This window comes from Impatiens glandulifera, chromosome 1 (genome assembly GCF_907164915.1).
Source record: "Impatiens glandulifera chromosome 1, dImpGla2.1, whole genome shotgun sequence".
NCBI lineage: Eukaryota > Viridiplantae > Streptophyta > Magnoliopsida > Ericales > Balsaminaceae > Impatiens > Impatiens glandulifera.
Window position 1 is genome coordinate 142,207,356 of NC_061862.1, and position 8,993 is coordinate 142,216,348.

The window sequence follows — 8,993 nt, forward strand, 5'->3', positions numbered from 1 at the left end:
AATTTTAAGATCATTATGATCATCCTATTATCAAACTTGTAATATTTATGATTGTATATTTATGATGAACATATTTAAATATTTGATTTTGTTTATAATTTTTAGATAAGATATTTGTGAGCTTAGATTACAATTATTAAAAATATAATGCAATTATTAGAAAATTAGCCATATTATTGATCAAAATAAAAAAGATTATCTTATTACTAATATGTTGATAATTGAGAAATAGAAAATGACAAATATTAAATAAATATTTTATGTCATCAAAGTACAAAAATGAGTAAAAAGAGGGAGAAATAAATATTTGATAAACAAATTAATTGTAAAGTCATAAAATTAATATAGAAAATGATAAGTTAATGGAAGAGAGAGATTAATTAGTTGGAAGAAAAAGAAATAAATTAATTAATAAATACAACCCATTATTTTTTATTCAAAGATTTTATTAAAATATTTAGTTTGAGAGATTATTTTTAATTTTTAAGTTTCGATATTTAATGTGAAGATTATTTTTAATATTTAATTTATATTTTATAAAATAAAGTATTCTCGTAGGAATTAAACAACCCGAACAAATAATAATAAATTTAAATAATATATTACAAAATCTTAGTTTCACTAATTCGATAATTTGTTTGTTTCAAGAATATTAAAAACAAATATATTGGAGAATTTTGATTTACAAAGGGAATTATATATGAAACTTACCCCATAATTATATATATAATATATATATATATATATATATATATATATATATATATATATAATATATATATTTACTTACCATATATTATCTAAAAAATATCTATATAATATTAATTCAAGATATAAATAAATTTTTTATATTATAAATGCAAATACCATCTTAATTTTGTAAATTTATTTTATTTAAATATATTTATAAACAATTTATTTTTGTTATAAATACACATAACTTCATTATTTTTAAATTTATTATATATATATATATATATATATATAAAATTTATTTTATAAATACACCTACCTTCATAATTTTTATATTAATTTTATTTATATATATATAAACAATTTTTTTTTTTTATGAATACAACTACTATCATAATTATTATATTTATTTTATTTATATATTTAATTAATGTTTTTTTTTTTATAAATGAACCTACATTTATAATTTATCTATTTATATATAATATTACATATTTATTATATATATATATAAACTATTATTTGTTATAAATGTAACCACCTTGATAATTTTTATATTTATTATATTTATATACATATACAATTTTGTTTTCATTATAAATCAAGTCTTCTGCTACGGAATAAGGTGTTCTTACGGACCAATTAAAATGAAAGAGCATTATTAATAATAATTATACCTGGGTTGAAAGAAGGGAGAGTGAATCCGGAACCCGGATTTCATTCCGGGTTTAACCCAAACGTGATTAACGGAATGTCTAAATAACGTATAGAGCGAAGCTTCCTTCTCCTAAGTTCTATGTCAAACTAAATAAAGATATACTGTTTCCATTATAAAACCCTCTATATCTTCTCATTTTTTCCTAAACATACAAACTCATCTCTCTCTTTTTTTCCATTCCTGTTTTCTCCTCCTTCCATTCTCAAACCAAGCCCACCTCTTTCTCCTTTTATTCCCAAACGGTCAAACCCCTCTCTTTTTTTCCTTTTTTAAATGACTAAACCCCTCTCTCTTTTATCATCTTTCATATTATTTCTTAATCAAAAGGTCCTGAAGTAGTTTGTTCATTGCTTTATTATGTTATATTTCGAATCTTATAAAATTTTAAGATCAATATGCTCAATATATATTATCAAACTTTTAATATTTATGATGCACATATTTATGATTGCAATTATTAAAAATACAATGCAATTTTTAGAAAATTAACCACATTAATGATCAAAATAAAAAAGATTAATTCATTACTAATATATTGATAATTGAGAAATAAAAAATGATAAATATTAAATAAACATTTAAATGTCATTAAAGTAAAAAAAAATAAGTAAAAAGAGGGAAAATAAATATTTGATAAACAAATTAATTGAAAAGTCATAAAATTAATAGAGTAAATAGAAGAGATAAATTCATGGAAGAGAGATTAATTAGTTGGAAGAAAGAAAATTAAATTAATTAGTAAATACAACACATTATTTTTTATTCAAAAATTTTATTAAAATATTTAGTTTGAGAGATTATTTTTAAATTTTAAGTTAGGATATTTAAGGTGAGAGATTATTTTTAATATTTAATTTATATTTATTAAATAATATAGTTTTCCCGAACAAAACATAAATATAACAAAATAATAATAAATTTAAACGATCTTAGTTTCACTAATGTTTAAAGTCAACCAGGACCACAATAAACTACAATAAACTAAGTCATCATGTATTTTCTCTCTACTCTTTCTTACTTCTCATATATCATCTAACAAATTATCTATATAATTAGTTCATATTTTATTAGTTCAAGATATAAACAATTTTTTTTATTATTAATTTAAATACATTTATAATTTTATAAATTTATTTTATTTAAATTATAATATAAATAATTATTTTTTTATAAATGCACATAACTTATTTTTTATATTTATTATTATATATATATATAAACAATTTATATTATAAATACACCTGCCTTCATCAATTTTATATTTATTTATTTATATATATAAACAATTTTTATTTTGGTTATAAATGCATCTATCTTTAAATTTTCATATTTATTTTATTTATATATATAAACAATTTTTTTTATTATAAATGAACCTACTTTTATAATTTATCTATTTATTATAATATTACATTTTTTTATATATGTAAACTATTAATTTTGTTATAAATTCAACTACCTTCATAATTTTTATATTTATATATATATATATATATATATATATAATTATATATAATTTATTTTTGTTATAAATACATATACCTTCGTATATATATATATATATATATTTAATTTATATATATATATATATTTATACATAAATAAATTTTTTTTGTTATAAATGTATATTCCATCATAATTTTTATATTTTATATAATATTAAAAAATTATTATATATATATATATAATTTATTTTTTTTTGTTATAAATACACTTACCTTTATAAATTTTATATTTATGTTTATTTATATATATATAAATAAATTTTTGTTATAAATGTACCTATCTTATAAATATAGATGTAATAGGAGAGAACTCGTAAATTTTATATTTAAAAAATGGCATATTTTATATATTATATATATATTCTTTTTTTTATTAAGTATTTTAATACTTCAAATTAAAATATATATTATTTATTATATATATAATATTATATATTTTATATATATATATAATAAATTCATATTTTTTAATAAATATCTTAATACTTCAAATTAGATATTTTCAAATAAAAAACCTTATCAATTCTATTAAAAAATTATATATATATTAATTGAATTGTACATCTAATATAAAATTTATTTCTTAAAAATCACCAATTTAACTTATATATTTATCAAATAATAAGAATAAACTTAACTTTAAATAAAATAAACTTGATGAATTCTCATTAAAAAATATCTATATTAATTGAAATTATTATTAAATATTAATTCAAGGTTTAGTTATCGTATTATAAAATTTAACTTTTAATTAAATAACCTAAAGACTTCTCATTAATTGAATTTAGCACTAAATATTAATTATAAAACCTGCAACAACATCAATGTATGTATAACTGTAATTAAACCAACTAGACTTTTCATCTTCTTCTCCACCCAACTATTTTCTACCTATAAATAATCCTAGATCAACAAGGTCCAATTGAAAGAGAGTTCCTATAAATATTCTTAAATCAACAAGGTCCAATTTAAAAGAGAATGTCCAATTGAAGAGAGAAGTGTTATACAATTGTACAACCCAAAATCGTTCAGTCTCAAATCACGGGCTCTAGTATGTACAGATTTTCTTAGAAATTAAAGTTCCTGAAGAATAATCTCCAACACTTGACAAGAAATGTTCAATAATATCTCCAACGAGTTCTAGTTGAAAGAGAGAAACTGAATGAGGTACAGAAAATGTAATTAAATAGGGATAGTGATGAACAACTCAACGAGGAGAGGGATTCACTTGAAAACATTAGGAAGATGAGTCTCCTTGAATAGAACTTTATTAGACAAAAGTCAAGACAAAATGGCTCTCGTTGGGTGATAAAAATACGGCTTACTTCAACAGAAAATGCAATGCCATAAATATGAGAAACAATGTGTATAGGCCGAAATAACGATGAAGAGAATATGTTCAGAGTCAAAAGGGTGTGCAAGATCTGGCTATTGAGTTCTATGAAAAGTTAATGGGTACTAGAAAACAACATCAAAGTCACCTGAATACTCTATATTAGATCATCGATAGGAAAATCTCAACTGAAGATAGTCGCGAGTTAATAAGAGTAGTCACGAGAATTGAGGTTAAAGAGGCTCTATTCAGTATGGATGGGAATAAGAGTCCGGATCCAATGGGTTCAACGCACAGTTCTTCAAGGATAATTGGTTGGTTGTGAGTAATGATGTTACAGATGGGGTTCTGGATTTTTTCAAGAATAGGAAGATGTTGAAGCAATGGAACACGGTTGTCCTGACCTTGATCCCCAAAACTAGGTGTCTGAAAAAGTACAAGATTTCAGACTAGTTTTCTTTTGCAATGTGGTTTATAAAATAATTTTAAAAATAATTTCTAAACGTATTAAAAAAGTCATAGAAAAAATTATAAATCTTAATCAGTCTACATACAATCCAGGTAGAACATTTTCTCATAATATTCTTCTCATGCCGAGCCTTCTCAAAGGCAACGGGAAAAACAAAATATCCCCGAAAGTGGCTTTCAAAAAGACATCAAGAAAGATTTGACTTGTTAGATGGGAAGTCATTCAGGACTTTCTGGTTGTTTATTCTTTTCCTAAGATTTTTATTGATTGGATTATGCAATGCGTTTTTTCAACATGTTTTGTTGTTAGCGGCAATGGAGTCCACGGTGGCTACTTAAAGGGTGAAAACGGAGTAAGACAAGGGGACCCCCTCTCTTCTTACCTTTTCGTAGCTATCATGGAGATCTTTGAGAGAAACTTCATCTTTCACTCGTTCTGTGAGGTAGAGGAGGTAACTCATTTATACTTTGCTGACATTTGTTCGTTTTTGCACACACTGATGTTGACTCCATTAAAACTATTAGGGCTGCACTAACATTTTTTTCTGAGGTTACATGTCTTACTATTAATGAATGCAAACGTGTGGCTTTTACGGATGAGTGAATGACGAAACAAAGTAGGACATCTTCAACATTATGGGCATTGAGGAAGGAAGCTTTCCTCTAAGTTACTTATGATTCCGTTAACCGCAAAATTGATTGAGATCTCACACTCCAAGTCACTGATTTAAAAGGTAAGAAACATGGTTTCTGGCTGAGCAGCGAAGAAACTTTCTTATGCATGGAAGATTGAGCTTATCAAGAGTGTAGTCATGGGCATAATTGGATACTGGGCGCATCAGATGGTCATTCTGAAGAAGATAATGAAGGAACTCGATACGTTAATGCGGAATTTCATCTAGGGCAGTAGCGGAAGAGTAGAAAAGAAAGTTAAATGGACCGCTCTCTGCAAATCGAAGGAGGAGAGAGGCATCAGACTTAAGAACTGTGTCGAGTGGAACAAAGCTCTAATCTTCAAGCATATGTGGACATTGAAATACAACTAGGAATCATTATGGATCAAATGGGTACACATGAGGTTTATGAAATAGGAAACCAGTATCTAGACTTTAAGAATCAACGAAGGTATGAGCTAGTCACTCAAGAAAATTCTTAAACTAAGAAACGATATAGCAGATTTCTATGACATTCGGCTAGGGACGGGAAAGGCATTCTATTTGGCACAACACCTAGTTTGAAAATCAGGCTATCATTCACAAGGAGGAGTTCAAGAATATATGCATTAGAAGAGACTGTGTAGTGGCGAAAATCAAAGATATCAAAGAAAGGAATTGGGACTCACTCCTGAGAAGAGTCCAGAAAGGCAGATGATACTGGATCACATAAGCAGCATACAACTTCACGACAGACCCGACGTTCATGAATGGAAAGCGAAGACAATGGGAAGTAGTTTTAAAGAGAATATGAGAGGTAACTCAAGAAAAAGCATAGAAAGTAGATTAGGCTGCTCTTGTATGGTCAGCCAAGATCATTCCACGATACCCATTCATCCTATGACTTTCCTTCTAAGAAAGACTCAACACTCCAGACCACATCAATAAGTATATGAGCATCCCAGACGTGAACTGTCTACTATGCAACGGAAACGAGGAAACTACTAATCACCTATTTGGAAGTTGTAGTATTGTTATGGAGCTTTGGGATTATTTTGTAAAGAGTTTGTAGCTGATTAGTTTCCCGAAAGAATGGAAAGAAATTACGGAGATAGCAGTACTCAAATCCAAAGGAAACAGATTCACAACAAACATATTCAAATGTGGCTTTGGAGTAGTGGTCTACAACATATGGATGGAGAAAAACGCAAGAGTTTATGACAGAATCCGTAGGAGCATTGAAGAGATGTGGAGAGAAATTGTATCGGATTATGGCGCCCTCGTGGGAACATGGAGGAGAATTCCAAGCAATGAGCAGAACTATAACATATGCAGAAATTGGAATCTACCTTTTCAGAAATCACTAGAATTAAATGCATTGTAATGAGATTATTTTTAATTTTTAAGTTAGGATATTTAAGGTGAGAGATTATTTTTTATTTTTAATTAATATTTTATAAATTAATGTAGTCTTATAGGAAATAAACAACCGAACAAAATAGAAATCGAACAAAATAATAATAAATTTAAACAATAAATTACAAAATCTTAGTTTCACTAATTTAAAATTTTTTGGTTTCAAAAATATTTAAAAAAATATATTGTAGAATCTTGTTTTATAAAGGAAATTATATATGAGACTTACCATATATAAACTATTATTTTATTTTTTTATTTTTTTTTTTAAAATGCAACTACCTTCATCATTTTATATTTATTTTATTATATATATATATACAATTTTTTTGATTTATAAATGCACATTTATATATATATATATATATATTATATTTATTTTATTTAAATATATATTCCTTTATAATTTTTATTTTATATAATATTACAAAATTATTTTTTTATATATATATATAAACAATTATTTTTTTGTTATAAATACACATACCTTAATAAATTATATATATATATATATATATATATATAATTTTTTTTTTTATAAATGCACCTACCTTATAAATAAAATATATGTATTATGAGAGAAATCATAAATTTTATATTTAAAAAATCACATATTATATATATATATATATATATATATATATATATATATATATATATATTCTTTTTTTTTATTATTAAATATCTTAATACTTCAAATTAGATATTTTCAAATCAAATAAACCTTATGAATTCTATCAAAATATATATTATATATATATATATATATATTATATAATTGAGTTGTACATTTAATATAAAATTTATTTATTAAAAATCACCAATTTAACTTATATATTTATCCAATATTAATTATAAAATTTATCCTTAAATAAAATAAACTTGATGAATTCTCATTAAAAAATGATGTATTTTAATTGAGTTTATTATTAAATATTAATTCAAGGTTTCAGTTATCTTATTATAAAATTTAACTTTAAATTAAATAACCTAAAAACTTCTAATTAATTGAATTTAACACTAAATATTAATTATGAAATCTGCAACAACATCCAACATATGTATATAATTGTAATTAAACCAACTAGACTTTTCATATTTCTTCTCACCCAACTATTTTCTACCTATAAATAATCCTTAATCAACAAGGTCCAATTAAAAGAGAGTTCCAAAAATAATCTTAGATCAACAAGGTCCAATTTAAAAAAAAAAATGTCCAATTGAAGAGAGAAGTCATATACAATTGTTATAACCTCAAATCGTTTAGTCTCGGTATGATCTTCTCATTTTCTCTATCAATATCATATTTTCGATAATTGAATTTGTATTACGTTATGTTTCAACAATCCGTTGTTCACTGTTTTTTTTCAGAATTTAACCATTTCAAGTAGTTGCAACAAAATCTTACACATTTTATCGATATTCATTTAAAATCAACAAGGCAAAAAGGCACCACAATAATTCATGTTATCAGGTATAATCCATATATTTTCTCTCTCCTACTCTCTTTTCTTTATTAATTTTTTTTACCTTAACATATATCATCTAAAAAATTATCTATATTAATTGAGTTTATTATTAAATATTAATTCAAGATATAAACAATTTTTTTTGTTATAAATGCTAGGAGTGGGTCGGTACGGTATACCTTAATGTTTTATCCATACCTTATACCTTACCTAAAATTTTAGTATACAAAAATGCATATCTTTTCCTTACCTTGATTTCGATATACCTACATTTACCTTACCTTGATTTCGACATACCTTAATTTCGGTACGGTATCAATATTATACCTTTGATACCTAAAAAACATATTAACCTAAAAAAAATTAAACTCCTCGGTAAGGTAGATATTGCATATATTGAATAATTTTCAGTATAATTATATTTTGATATTATTCAAAAATTATATTTCTATAATTAAATTAATATCAAATCTATTTAATTATTTTCTTATAATTATTATATATAATATATTAACTTATAAATATTTTAGTATTTTGGTATATATCTCGATATACCAAAATTTTAAAAATCTCATACCTTTACTGTAACAATAATTTCGGTATCAGTATCATACCTTATTATTTTTCGGTATACCTTAAAAATCGATATTTTCGATATATTACGGTACGATATTTTTGATATATACCTTTAATATCGGTAATTTTTCTCACATTGATAAATGCAATTACCTTCATAAT